Genomic DNA, 14,165 nt, shown 5'->3' with positions numbered 1-14,165 from the left:
AGACTTTGGAAGAGCGTTTGAAAGTTTCTCACAAAAGGAAGTGTTCTCTGACCATACGACCCAGCAACTGCGTTCCTCAGTAGTTACTCAAAGGAGTTGGAAACATCCTCATGCAAAACTTGCACAGAAATGCTCACAGCAGCCTTATACCTAATTGCCCCAGACTGAAAGCAATCGAGGGGTCCTGTAACAGATGAACACATAAACAGCGGTAGAGTCAGAGGACGGAATTCAGCACTAAAAAAAGAAAATAAAAGAGCTCTCAACCACAAAGAGACACGGAGGAATCCTAATGTCACATTGCTGAGTGAAAGAAACCAGCCTTAAGAGACTATACGTGGGCTGTGTCCACCTGTATAACATTCTGAAAATGGGGACAGGAAACAGATCTGTGGCTTCCAGGGTCCACATTGCTCTATGGGTGGATACAAGTCATTTTGCATTTTGTGTGCTCCCTTTCACTCTCATTTATTTTGAGACAGAGAGAGTATGTGCAAGTGAGGAGGTAGGGGGAGAGGCAAGAGAGAGAGAGAATCTCAAGCAGACTCTGTGCCCAGTGCGGAGCCCAATGCAGGGCGTGATCTCCCGCCCCTGACATCATGACCTGAGCCGAAATCAAGAGCCAGACTCTTCCCTGACTGAGCCACCGAGGCACCTCTGGCTTACTTTCCACCACACCCCCACTGGCTTACTTTATTCTAAAAATACAGTATATAGGGGAGCCTGGGTGGCTCAGTTGGTTAAGTGATTGCCTGTGGCTTAGGTCATGGTCCCAGGGTCCTGGGATTGAGCCCCACATCAGGCTCCTTGCTCAGTGGGGAGCTTGCTTCTCCCTTTCCCTCTGCTGCTCTGCCTGCTTGTGCTCTCTTGCTCTCTCTCTGTCAAATAAATAAAAATCTTAAAAAAAAAAAAATCAGGGCACCTGGGTGGCTCAGTGGGTTAAGCCTCTGCCTTCAGCTCAGGTCATGATGCCAGGGTCCTGGGATACAGCTCTGCATCGGGCTCTCTGCTCAGCAGGGAGCCTGCTTCCCCCTCTCTCTCTGCCTGTCTCTCTGCCTACTTGTCATCTCTGTCTGTCAAATAAATAAATAAAATCTTTAAAAATAATAATAATAATTAAAAATACAGTATATAATACATATAATATGCAAAATATTTAATCAACTGTTTCTGTTGTCAGTAAAGCTTCCTGTCAACAGGAGGCTATTAGTTAGGTATTTGGGGAGTCAAAAGTTACATGTGGATTTTCCACTGTCTAGGGGTCGGCGCCCCTGACCCCTCCCCACCCATGCTGTTCAAAGGTCAGTGGTGTATGAATTTGAGTCCCTGCGTGTGGGTGTGAATGCGTGCGGTGGTGTGAGTGTGCCTCAGCGCGAACACGTGGAGAGTGTGGATGAGTGTAAGTCAATATGGGTGAGTGAGTGTGCATGGGTGAGTATGAAGGGCTGCAGGGGTGAGTGTTGGGGGAAGGTATGAGTCCATGACTGTGAATGTGTTTGGGGAATGTGAGCGAGTGGTTGTAAGGATGGGCGTGAAGGTGCGTGCAAGCTTTTCTAGGCAGGATCGAACCTGCGTCCATGAAGGCGATGTCTACAGCTGCCCCCGCTGCTCTTTGTGGAATCCATGTGAAATGCAGAATCCCCATCGGACCTGTTGGAATTCGCCGCTTATCTGGCCAAGCTGCATGTCCCTGCTGAGGGCTCTCCGCTTGTCTGCCTGGACTGCCCCCCTCGGGGTTCATTATACCCAACTGCTTGCGTTTCTCACTTGTCAGACCCCCAGGGCTGGGAGAGCGGGAGATGGGTCTCTATTTCTTACTCTCCCCCAGCCACGAGCTCAGGGCCTGACTCTTCCAGACATCAGTGTGTAGATGCTGAATAACTGTGGTTTTTCTTGCCTCCAGGCTCACCCCACCCCCTCTGCCTGAATGAATGCCTTTCCCTTTTCTCCCTCTCTCTGCCACACTGATCTATGGAGGGACCATCAGAGGCCACCTCCTCCAGGAAGCCATCCTTGACTTCCTGTTGACTGTCTATTGTCACATACTCGAGTTATGAGGTCTCAGAGAGCAAGGATCATGCTTATTTCCTATCTTCGTATCTGTGTCTTCAGCACTTGTCACAGGGTTCGGCAGCAGGGCCGAGAAAGAACGAATGCATGAAGAATAATGAAAGAGCACGGAAATACCGTGTCTCCTCCTCCAGGAAGCCAACCCTTACTCCCTGCTTCCCTGGCTCACTGCCCCCCCCACCCCCGCTCCAACCACAGCAACCCCATTGGGTTGTCCATGGCTCTGAGAAGTTCGTTTCTACTCTAAGACCAGGAGATCTTTGAGGCTGAGATGTGGTCAAATTATCCTCCGGGTCCCCAGCAATACAGAGCCTGAGTCTGCCCATCTCTTACCGCACCACCTCCCACTCTCCCCTCCTCAAGGCTCTCCAGCCAAGCTAGCCTCCAGACAATTCCTCCAACGTGCCATCCCAGGGCCTTTGCACATTCTGTTTTCCGTCCCTAGTTCCCCCCCCCCCCATATTCTCTTCAGGTTCAGTTCAGATATCTCATCAGGGACACCTCTCAACCACCAGCTCCACCAGCTCTGGCCTTATACCTCCCTTTCCCTTTAACTTTTCTCTTGGGACCTGTTCTTACCTGAAATACTTTATTCCTCAGTGTTTTTTTCCCACCGTCTGGTTCCCCATGGGCTCTTTCGGTGTGTCCAGTGGTTAGTGGTCTGTGGTGCCTAGGCTCAAATCCTACAGCTGCCGAGTGACTCTCAGCACGCTGCCCCTCTGTGCCTCAGTTTCCCCATCTGTAAAATGATTGATAGCAACACAGCTCCTTCCTAAGGCAGTCGTGAGGCTCGAACGAGTTACCGCGTGCAGAGCCTCGCAGCAGAGCTGACCAGGTTGCACCGGCTGATAGAAGGCCTGCTTCGCTCTCTGACTTCTTGGGGCGCGGGGCACACGGGAGGCGCTCAGTGAACACTGCACGGAAAAACACCCGCGGGCACTTCGCAGAAGCCAGAAGCCGGGCTGTCGGGAAGGGGTGAAGGAAGCGAGCTGGCCCATCCCCACCCCAGCCCTGCGCGCTCCCAGCCCCGCAGGCACCCGGCCCTCCGCCAAGCGCGGCTGGGGGGCGTCCCGCAGGTTTGGTCGGCGAGTCAGGGGTAAGCACCGCGGACTCCTCCGCGGGGGCGGCCGTGCGCCCAGGGGGGGCCGGGCCCGGGGGCCGGGGCTGCCCGCTGCGAGGTCCGAGACCGGCCTCAGAGGGCGAGGGGCGCGGTGCGCGGGGCTGAAGGCCGCGGGCCGCAGGGCGTGGGGGCGGGCCACCGGGCGGCGCGGGGCGGGGCGGGGCCTGCGGCGGGGCGGGGCGGTGAGGGGGCGGGGCCCGAGGCGTGGCGGCGTGGTGAGGGGCGGGGCCTGCGGCGGGGCGGGGCGGTGAGGGGGCGGGGCCCGAGGCGTGGCGGCGTGGTGAGGGGCGGGGCCTGCGGCGGGGCGGGGCGGTGAGGGGCGGGGCCCGAGGCGAGGCGGCGTGGTGAGGGGCGGGGCCTGCGGCGGGGCGGGGCGGTGAGGGGCGGGGCCTGCGGCGGCGCGGGGCGGGACGGGGCGCAGGAGGGCGGGGCGCAGGAAACCGGGGCGGGCGGGCTGGCGCGCTCAGGAAAGCCCCGCGCGGCGCGGGCAGGACAGGCGATCCGGGGGTCCCCCACTTCCAGCTCGGGCGCCGGCACGGCGAATGGACCCGGGGCGCGCAGGTAGGACGCGGGGCGGAAGCGGGCGATCGGCCCGGGGAGGGGTGCGACCGCCGGCGCGGCCCGGGGCGGCGGGGACCCCCGGAGCCGCCCCGACCTCATCGGGGTGGGGGGGCCCTCCCGGAGCCCGCCCCTCCGGCGTCTCGAGCGGCGCCCGGATCGACCCGGGTCGCCCGGGGGCAGCGGGCGCGCGGAGCCGAGGACCCCCGGCGCGCCCCCTCAGATTCGTGCTGACCCGGAGACGCCAGCGGAGACGGCCCCTTCGGGGACTTGGGGACGTCGTGAGCGTGGGGTCAGGCGGGACTTGAGCCACGCAGCCCCCTGGTCGCGGAGATCACCCCCTAACCCCGAGCGCAGGAAGTGGGTGAGGATCGGGTGGGGGCGGGGGAGTTCCGAAGACTGAACTTGGTGACCAGGTCGAGGCGTCTGGGGAAACCGCGTCCTGTCGACCCTTTCTCTCCTTATTTGAATGTTGGATGGACCCCGTTATAATAGAGGTCAGATACCGGACTAATTTTGTACAGGTTCCGTCTGGATCTTTGGAAATATTCGGAGTTAAATCGCAGAACAACCGTTTTGGTGGGTACGGTGTGTGAATCAGTCTGTTTTTCGGATGAGGACACTGAGGCCCCCCCGGCGGTTTAAATCGTTTGCCCGAGGTGACTCCTGACTGCAAAGTGTGCAGCAGAGTTCGGCCCCCGGTGGTCGGGTGCCAGAGCCTGCTGTCTTCCACCTGTCCATGATACTTGTCAAACTATCCCATAAACAGATTATCCAGGGGATTTTATTAAAAGGCAGATTCCCAAGCTGCCTTCAGTGAGATTCAGATTCAGTAAACCTGGGCGTCTGGATTTTAAAGCACACACACACACACACACACGCACAATCTAGATTTCTTAGATCAGGCAAGACTGATTACCTGGCAAACCCCGCGTCCCTGCTGCTGGGATTTGTCGATGACTCTCCAGCCAGCACTGATCCTCCTGAAGGCCTAGCGTCTCCTCTGTTCTCCCCCAGCCCTCTGTGAGGTTCCTCCCTAAGAGTGGCCTCTTTTAGAAATGTGGGCATCTGCTGGGACATCAGTGCCTTTACTAAAATCCTAAAGTCCGATGGGGAGACTGAGGGTGTATACCTCTCTCCCCCACAGTCAGGGGACATTCAGGGTCCTGCAGAGTCCTCCTGAGTGCCGTTCATCTGCCCTGTGGCTACAGGTGAGGATGCTGAGGTGTGTGGCATGGGAGGCAACCTGTCCTAGCCATCCACTCATTTATTAGCACCTACTGGGCTCCTGCTGGGCATGGCTCCAGTGGTGCTGGGGAGGGGGGAGAAGCCACGCATGGATGGGAAGGTGGGTGTGGCCACATCGCGGAAGGCCTTGAATGCCATGCTGAGAAGCGTGGCCCGGTGCACTTCACCTTTGCCTGAGCCCCAGACAACGACAGTGCAGATTTCCAGGCCCCACCCGGGACCTCCAGACTCAAATCTGGAAGGGAGGCCATGGGAAAGGAGCAAGGAGGGAAGCCGGCTAGTGAGTCAGTCACTCTGGTTACCACGGACCCAGTTACCAGCAGGTCTGGGATGACCTGAGGACTTCCAGATTCTGAGCAGTGACTCACTTGATTGATGTGCTTTCTACAGCACGATGCCCGGGGGTGCAGAAAGGTCAAGCTGGGGTAGGGAGGTGGTCCCCTAAGGCAGTCCGTTTCCTGCTGCTCTGATTTAGAAATGAAGCTGAAATGCACCATCAGAGGAGGAGAGAGCCTGTCCAGGACCCCCCCCCCCCGGCAAATCCCCACCCCTCTACCCCACAGGATGGAGGAGGGAGCTTGGGTTCAAGTGACCCCCTGCCCTCAGCTGCCTTTGATGGTACCTGGGAGCGGGGCAGGGGCAGAAGCCCCCCACACTAGGTGCTTCTCATTTTTCAAGTTGGACTTTCGTGAAGGTTGAGGACATGTTTTTTAAGATACTTGACGTGATTTCCCTCGCATAGTACATCACAACAAATGTTCATGACTCTTTTTGCCCATTAAGAAGCACAGTGTGGAGGTTAAGAGCCAGGGCTCTGGAGCCAGATTGCCGAGGTTCAGATGCTGGGTTTACAGTTGACTAATTTCTCAGGACCTCGGTCTTCCCATTTATGAAAGGATGGTGATGACTTTTTACCACCGTGGTGATGATTAAACGTAAGGATAACGGTCAGGTGTCCAGACAGTGCCTGGCACAGAATGAGCACAATGTGTTTGTTAAGTAAATAAATGAACCTCACTGGGTGGAATTTAATCTACCCATTTTGCCAGGGATGCGTGCAGTGGCCTTGGCCGAGGCCATATATTTGGAAGGGACAGGGAGGGATTTGAATCTGCTTTTCTTCCCATCCTGCGTTCCTTCCCACTGCGCCACTTTGCTCACTTTAGCCCGGGGGACAGCTTTCTGAGCATTTCCCGTGGTCATTTCTGACCTGAATTCCCTTGGCTAGGCTAGAAGAGAGGCCAGTGGCTGGCCTGCATGTCGTATGAACTTGCCCTTGCAGGACTGTGGACCAGAAGCCCAGCGGAGACTGAAGGTCTTGCGGTAGCCAGGGTGTCCTGCACCAAACAGGTTGTGTCCCTGATGTGTGACTTCTAGGAAGTCACTCCTTCTCAGAGCCCAAGGCAGAAGGGAGAGTACAGGCTTGCAGACTGGGCTGGAGGTGGGGGTAGGGGTGCTGGGTTCAAATTTAGACCTTGCTGTTTCCTATCTATGGGATCTCGAGCAAGGTGCTGAACCTCTCTAAGCCTCAGTTTGCCTGTCACTAAAATGGGTATTGGAGGGGTGTTCATGAGATAGTTTCCATAGATAGACACCTTGCCCACAGCTCAGTGATTACTGTTTCTCTTCTTAGGACAGTCACTTCTCCATACCCAGCCCCTAGCTTGCTCATTTATTTCTTTGAATATTTATCAGTATTTCCGGGAGCTCCCGATAGAGCAGTGGACAAAGTCTCTGCTGTCTTAGAATTTCAGTTCCAGTTAAGAAGACAGGCAAAACACAAGCAAACTGATATAGACAGCTCTACCCGCCCCACGCCTTATTTCTAATGCTGAAGTCTGCAGGCTCTGGAAACTGAAAGTTTTTCCATGACCCCATGGGAAGCGAGACCTGAGGTGAACTAATCAGGAGGCACTTTAATGTGTTTGTTTATGCTTCCCTGATACGAATGCTTGTGTGTCTCACTGTCTCACTGCCGAGGAATGAATGTGGGCGATCCGGGGAGTGCTGGACCCCTGGTGGGGAGGCAGGGTGCTGAGGTCGGGTGGGATTCTATACCAGGTGACCTTTCTGTAATCTGAGTTACCGTGAATTCTGAGACATGCCTGGTCAGCCCGGACTTCACACAGGAGAACAGGGAATATCCCATCAGGACTGGGCGCAAAAGTAAAGCAGGGCGAGTGCGGACGCCAGGGCAGCCTCTGTGAGGAGGGACATTGAGGAAGTTGCGGGGGGCAGAGGCTGGGGAAGACCGGGCCAGGTGGAGGGACCCCCAGGGAAGGTCTTATCCATCCCAGCAACCCCACTTCCCTGCTTGCGGCTTGTCCCTGGCTCTGGGTGCACAGATCTGTCTAAACATGCATGCCTTTCCCTTCCCAACAAGTGACCAGGCCTCTGAGAGTTCACGTTTGGCTCCGACTGACTCCTTCTCACCCTAGGGGTGTCAAGTTTGCTTTAGAGAGCCCCCCGCTTTGCTCAAACAGGCCTGGGCGCCGACTCAACTGGAGAGGATCACCAGCTGGGCTGGCATCTGAGTCCCCCCTCGCCGCCACAGGGAGAGAAGGAGGAAGTAGGTCCCTGTGAGGAGAAGAGAGCTTGGCCCCCTGGGTTTGGTGGAACATTTCCTAAAAGGGAAGGACTGTCCTTCTGAGCAGCAGGTTTCTAAAGGGATGGACCGCACACCAAAAAGTAACGGGTACACACATGCCTTGAGTGTTAGCACCAGGCTTACACTCCCTCAGCAAACATGTTAGGGACAGGGGACACAACAGTGACACAGAAGCAAGAGCCCTTGTGGAGCAGACATTCTAGGGAGGGAGGTGACTTTTGAACTAAGACCCGAGGTAAAAAACAAAAAAAAAAACAAACAAACAATCATGTGGACATCCAGGGAAATAAGAGAGGGATTCCTGCAGAGGGGACAGCAGGTGCAAAGGCCCCGAGGTGGAACCAAGCTTGGTATGTCTGACCCCCAAGAAAACTGCTGTGGTTGGAAGGAATTGAGCAAGACTGAGAGGGGAAGTAACAGAGGTCGGGGGTCGGGGAGGTAAAACAGAAACGAGACACCTGCTCTCATCCAGACTTTACAGATGAAGCAATGGGCACAGAGTCGTTGAGTGACTTGGCCAGGGCCACACAGGTGGCAGAGCACAGCTGTGAAGCCGGCAGCTCCAGCATCCTGTCCTCACCACGGTGTTTCAACACATCATGTGGTCGGATCCGGATCAGGGTGGTGTTTCCAAGGAACGAATCCTTGTACTTTTCATTTCACCAACGAGAGCCTTCCTGGCCCCAAACAGTGAGGACACGCCAAAGCACGGGGTGGGGGGCGGTGTGCGGAAGAGGATGGGTGGGTAGGCGAGCAGGTGCCTCCCCATTGCCCCGAGGAGGAAACTGAGGCTCAGGGTGGGGGGCTGATCTGGTGACACAACGCCGAAGGGACAGTCTGGGTTCAACCCTGAGGCTGCTGACCCGGGAGCCTGTGCCTTTAACTGCTGTTCTGAGCCATCCAGCCCAAGGAGTAGCGTCTCGAAGAAACTACCTTTCTTGGTCAGAAGTGAGGGAGCAGAGTCACCAGCAGCCATTTTGGAGAACTGGGGTGGCCCCGAGGTTTTCCTATGCCAGGAGACTGTTCTGCCTTTTCAAAAGAGGAAACACAACTTCTGTGGAGAGGAGAGACACCCGATCTGTGGACAGGCAGCCCTCCAAGCCCGTGGAGCCGCAGCCTCTTAACAATCTTGCATCTGGAGGTGGAGTGTACGCCTTCCAGAAGCCACATTTTCACAGCGGACAGCTCTAACTGGGAGAAAAATCTTCCCTGAGATTTAGCCAAATTAACTTTCCAGTAGCGTTCACGTTCTGGCTCTGGTTCTACCCTTTGGAAGTAGTAACCAGCGCCCTCCAACCTGAGCCCAGTTTTTCTCTTATTCGAAATTCAGAGTACTGGTTCTTTCATTCTTCCTGACTCAGGGAATTGTAAAGAATTCAGTCTGGCTTCAGACATGATCCAGTTGCTCAAAGTCAACCCCATTGCCTCCCACCAAAGCCTGCCCAGTCACCGGGGGAGGGAGACTATCACCTCCTTGGATTTGGAGCCCATACCTCTCTTGATACAACCTGAAATCATACTTCTGAGTGGTTACATCCCCCTTGGAGTTCACATTGGACTCTCCAGCTAAAACCTCCTCTTCTACGTTGCTGTCCATCAAAATTTCTTCCATTCTGAAACTCCTTATCTGAGGCTAACACTTGTTTTCAGGCTTTCTTGTTTTCTAGTAAATCTGCTTCACGCTAAGTGGCTGTGTTTTTTCCTCCAAGTACTCCTTTGGCTTCATTCCACAGGTCTTTCTTACACAATGTCGTTCATTGCTAAAATAATTTACAATTTCCCTTTTGGTTGCAAATGTTACGCACTTCAAACTTTTTTTTTTTGAAGGTGCATGGCTTTTTTTAAAGTTACCTTTGTATTGTTGGAGTCTACGTTTATTGCATAGTGATCAGTATTTATGACTTGTGTGAGATCGGTGATGACTTGTTGAGATCAGTGATGGAGAATTCGTTGAGGTCCTTGTAAGATTCCTCTGGTCAGTTTTTCTGTATGTTCTTCATGTATTTGAAAGGATGTATATTTTCTGGTGGGTGTAAAGTTTTAGAAATCTATGAGCTCAAGCTTGATCATGACATCATTCATATTTTCTGTTTTTGTGTCTGTTTTTGTTTTTTCTTTATTTTGAAACCCATATTGTTTGGCGCATAGAAATAGAATATATGAGTAGAAGGAGGGTTCATGATTTTTATACCTTCTTGGTGAATTGTTGCTCTTATCATAAAACACCCACTTTCTCTCTTTTATACTTTGTTGCCTTGAATTCCACTTTATTCTGTATTAATATTCCTATACCTGTTCTCTTTATATGCATTTTCGTGACTTTTCTTTGACCTTAGTCTTGGAGCTACATAAATTAAAAACAAAAAACAACGTACATCTCGGTCTCCGCTTGGCAACCCACTTGCTCTGTAATCTGCGGCAAGTCCTTTGGCCTGTTTGGGTCTTACTTTCCTCATCCATAAAATGGGGCTATGACTCACTTTGCCTCTCTCTCCAGTTCCTGTGAAAATAGTGACAGTCGTGGATATGAAAAGTGCTGCCAACATCCCTGTGCATGGGTTAGTCACTGGGTGTGAACATGGGCTGACGTTCCAGGCAGGGAGGGTGGGGGAGGACCTGGAGGGCAGGGACCCCTCCCCGAGGGTGAAGATCAATTTCACTGCGGCTGCCCCTGGCTGGCTGCCTCCTCTGTTCCCACAGACGATGAGTAAGACACGGTCTCTGGCCTGGAGCAGCTTCCAGTCCGGAAAAGGAGAGAAAGAAGGCACAGCTCAGTACTGCTGAGACTGGCAGGGATGCTGGGACAGAGGGACAGCCAGGGAAGGGCTGAGGGAAGAGCAGGGTTTGAGCAGTCAGGTCCCTGGGGGTGGCACAGGAGGTGCACATCGAGGGGGGAGTCTGTGGCACATTTGGGGACCGGTGGAGCCGGGCTGGGAGAGCGCAGCATTGGCAGGCGGGCCTCCTCCCCTACGAAGGAGGAAGGCGCGGGGCTTGCAGAATGTTGACTCTCCTCCCTTGCCCCCCGTGATGCTGCTCGGCCACAAAGAACAGGCGATTTGGGGAGGGGGGTGTGGTTCTCCAGCTCCACTCCGTTCTCATCACCCTGACAACCACATCCCGTAATGAACAAGAGCTAACAGGGACAGAGGGCAGGGGACCTTTGAAAGGGCAGCCCTTTGCCTTTGTAGGGGCTGGTGCCCAGGGAGGCTGCGGGGTCTCCCCCTGTGGCTGCTTGTGCGTCTTGGTGGCGGTGTCCTGGGACACCCTCGCCCCCGACCCTGGAGGACGTCAGCTGGTGGTTGGAAGCCAAAGCGGGACAACAGATTTGCGGTGTGGGTTTTGAAACAGGAACTGCTTTCCAGATTTTAAAAACTTAGGAAAAGGGGCGTGGAAATCTGGATTTCAAGCTTCTTTTCGAGATGTCAAGAGACCTAGCAATGCCCAGGCCTTCGCGGAGGTGACAAAAAGCAGCTTTGTGGGAGGGACAGTTGCCCTTCAGGACTGGCCCTGGGCCCACCGCGCTGGCATGTGTCATGTCATATGGGTCTGTCCGTCATGGGTCTGAGCGCCCGTGGATCCTTGGGTGGATCCTTGGGTCGACTCTGGGTGGGGGGTATGGCTGTGAGCCGCGAGAGCAGAGGCAGGTGAGTGGAGAGCCCGTGGCCCCAGAAAAGACCGCGGGGGGCTGGAATTGCTATCTGGAGAGGACTGCTAGGTCTGGGGTGGGGGGAGGTGCTGGCCCCCCGAGCCCAGAGGGCGTGGCCTCTCTCCTCCTTCCCTTCCCCTGCCTCTGTGCAGACAGGTGCACAGCTTCGTGCCTTGTCCCTCGGTATGCAGAAATGTGCAGAACGCCGCCTAGAACCAGAGCTTGGCCAGCCCCCCCAGAAGCTTCCCTCCTGCCCCCCCAAACCAGGGACAGTTCCTGACTTATGACCCCAAGATCAGTTTGTCTCCTTTGGAACTTCTTGTCAGTGGAGTCGATCTGCCCTTTGGCGCCCAGCTTCCTCTTCCGTATGTCCCGTGAGACCTGATGTGGCCACTGTCGGGGACTCAGGGTCTCAGAGCCTGTAGGTGGTGCTTGGAGATGAGCTTTTGTTCCCTGCTCCGTCCCTGCTGTCACCGGGCGCCTCTTCCGCCCCGTCTCCTTGTCTCCTTGCAGCAAGTGGTTCTGCCCTCGCTTCATAGATGAGGAGACAGAGGCCCTGAGAGGAACCCCAGCTTGCCAAGGCCTGTCAGACAATCAGGGCAAGGCCTGGCCACTCAGGCCCAGAGTTAGGCTTCTGTGTCTCCGAGGCACCAGGGTCCCTGCCTGAGTGGCTCCATCTGTCCGTGTGTCCCTGACTGTGCCAGGAATAATAGCGGGGGTGGGGGGGGACAGTGGGAAGAGCTCCGGGGAGAGACTCCTCCCCTGCCGTGCCCGTCTACAGACAGAAAGTGAACAGACAGCTCTTCCCTGTGTGGACCTGATTAGCCCGGCTCTGGGTTCGCCCAGGGGGCAAAGTCCTGGTTGTTGTTGAGACAAGTTCAGGGGTGAGGGCTGGGCAAACAGGGCCAGAAGCCACTTCCAGCCCAAATGCTTCCTGCGTCTGCGGTGGGGATAAAACTGCACCTGCCGCAGTCTTCGGGTTGATGTCAGGGTTAAGCCCGTCGGTGAAGTTCAAGTGCAGAGCAGAGTCTGCTGTGACCGAGACTAAGGCCGGGCATTCTGGGAGGTGGGGGTGGAAGTTACAGGCAGAAGGGCCCAGGGTATGGTCTCTAATGGCTGGAGGAACTGGGGACACGGAGGGGCGTTCACAGGGATTTCGACAGACCTCGGGAAGCGGGCCCGCTGGGAGCCAGGACCATCACTAAGACAGCCAAAATCTAATCAGTGTCCCCGGGGCGGGGGCCATAATCATGGTAATGCTCCAATTACCAGCTCTCCGAGGTCAGTTTCCCCGGTGGCCAAGTTCAGGGCCTGCATAAAGGACTCGAGGGAGATTCTGAGCCAGAATGGGTCAGTGTTGATCCGGCTGTGAGAGGTGGAGAATGGTAATTCCTGCTTGGGGGTCTGTGTCCACATCTTCATCAGGGACGGCTGCATTCAGCAAATACCCTTGCCCCCCTGCCCCCGCCGGGTGTGCTGAGCATGTCCTAGGTTCTAGGGCCCCAGCCACGAACAGGGTGGACACAGCCTCTGGCCTTGTGGGCACTGGTGTCCTGGGGGGGGGGGGCTTTGGACATGCACAGGACACGTGTGTATGTGATAAGCCACGAGGACTGAGTGCTGAGCAGAGAAATGGGCTTGCCAGTGACGAGGGGGCGGTTAGCTGCTACTCCAGACCACGAGTCTGGGTTCACACGTCCCTCGGGCTCCGCCTCCTCCTTGGGACCTGTGGGGACGTTCTGAGGATGGGCATGGCTTCCAGGTTTCTCCGTGGGGCCTCCCCACCTCTGCAGGCTTCCCATCGGCAGCTTGGACTCAATGTAGGTATAGCCAACCTGAGTGTCCCCAAGACAGTGTCCCCTCCAGCCATGTCCCGTGGTCTCCAGCCCGCTCCTGGCCTTCTCAGACAAGGCTCTGTCTCTCTCTGCACAACCCCCTGGGCTTCAGACACAGCTGATGACTCTCAGGCCTGTCTCCAGCCTGAGCCTTCCTTCTGAGCTCCAGGCCAGTAGAACATACTGCCTCCTGGATGCCCTCCAGGGGCCCACCACCCGCTTGGACTCGCCACGTCCACAGTGTGGCCGGGCATGTGATCTTTCTGGCGCCACCCATTGCCACCTACTGCCCAGCCTCAGGCCACTTCCGCCTCCCAGTCCCCTCCCCCCATCACCACCACCCATGAGCAAGTTAACCTCTACCTCCCACGCAGGGCTGAGTCTGCCCGTCTCCTCCAGCAGCCCCTGCCCTCCTAACCCAGCCACATGGGGCTCGAACCCCCAGCCCTTCTCCACACACAAGCTGGAGTGGACTTTTCAGGCGGGTGCACAGCTTCTCTCCTGCTTAACAGCCTGCCCTGGGGATGGACGGAGTCTGAATCACATGCTGTGCCTGCTTCAAAGTATTGTCCTCTGGCCCTGTGACCTCTCCTTTCTCTCTGGTGCTGTAGCCAAGGGCCTGTCTTGTGGGGAGGGAGCTGGGCTCTGCTCCCCCTGCTCCCTGGCTGTGCCCTCATCCTCATGCATCCCTTCCCCTGACCTTTCCCTCTCCTAAGACCCGTCAGGATCAAACATCGTAGTCCCCTCCTCACAGGGAGGACTTAAAGCATCTCGAACAGCGCCTGGCACTAAGGGGGCACTAGGTAAGTGTAGAAATAAAAATAGAATAGAAGACGCACGGTCGTTTATTGAGGGGGGTTGGGAGCTCTGGATGAGATGTTGCCTGTCCTCATGAGCCCATAGCAGGCTATTCTGTTCCCTCTCCACGCACCCACCCCTGCCCTCCCTGGAGAGTTCTCAGTCATTCCTCTAGGGACATCTGACCCTCGAGGACCCGTGTGGATCTTTCCCGAACAGCCCTTACCTTTCCTGATGCTTTTTCCCACACCCCCCGCTCTGCTGCCCCCCGGCAGGCGTCTT

The 14,165-nt window shown here is 55.8% G+C and overlaps 2 protein-coding genes across 7 annotated transcripts in view; one reads left to right on the top strand and one right to left on the bottom strand.

Moving 5' to 3' along the window:
* NSMCE1 (NSE1 homolog, SMC5-SMC6 complex component) overlaps positions 1-3,301 on the bottom strand; it is a 75,682-nt gene extending 72,381 nt beyond the window's left edge. For both annotated transcript variants that reach the window (XM_032328597.1, XM_032328598.1), the window contains exon 1: positions 2,650-3,301. The gene's annotated coding sequence lies outside the window, so the exon portion shown is untranslated. The remainder of the gene's footprint in view (positions 1-2,649) is intronic.
* A 323-nt stretch (positions 3,302-3,624) lies between these two features.
* Positions 3,625-14,165, top strand: part of IL4R (interleukin 4 receptor) — a 35,374-nt gene continuing 24,833 nt past the window's right edge. For 4 of the 5 annotated variants that reach the window (XM_032327315.1, XM_032327314.1, XM_032327319.1 and 1 more), the window contains exon 1: positions 3,625-3,751. The gene's annotated coding sequence lies outside the window, so the exon portion shown is untranslated. Of the gene's footprint in view, positions 3,752-11,992; positions 13,889-14,165 lie in introns of those variants that run through there. The other variant, XM_032327318.1, reaches the window with a different exon arrangement.

Source organism: Mustela erminea, chromosome 20 (genome assembly GCF_009829155.1).
Source record: "Mustela erminea isolate mMusErm1 chromosome 20, mMusErm1.Pri, whole genome shotgun sequence".
NCBI classification, from domain to species: Eukaryota; Metazoa; Chordata; class Mammalia; order Carnivora; family Mustelidae; genus Mustela; species Mustela erminea.
Note: the sequence above shows the minus strand (reverse complement) of the source record. Positions and strands in the feature narration are given on the sequence as shown.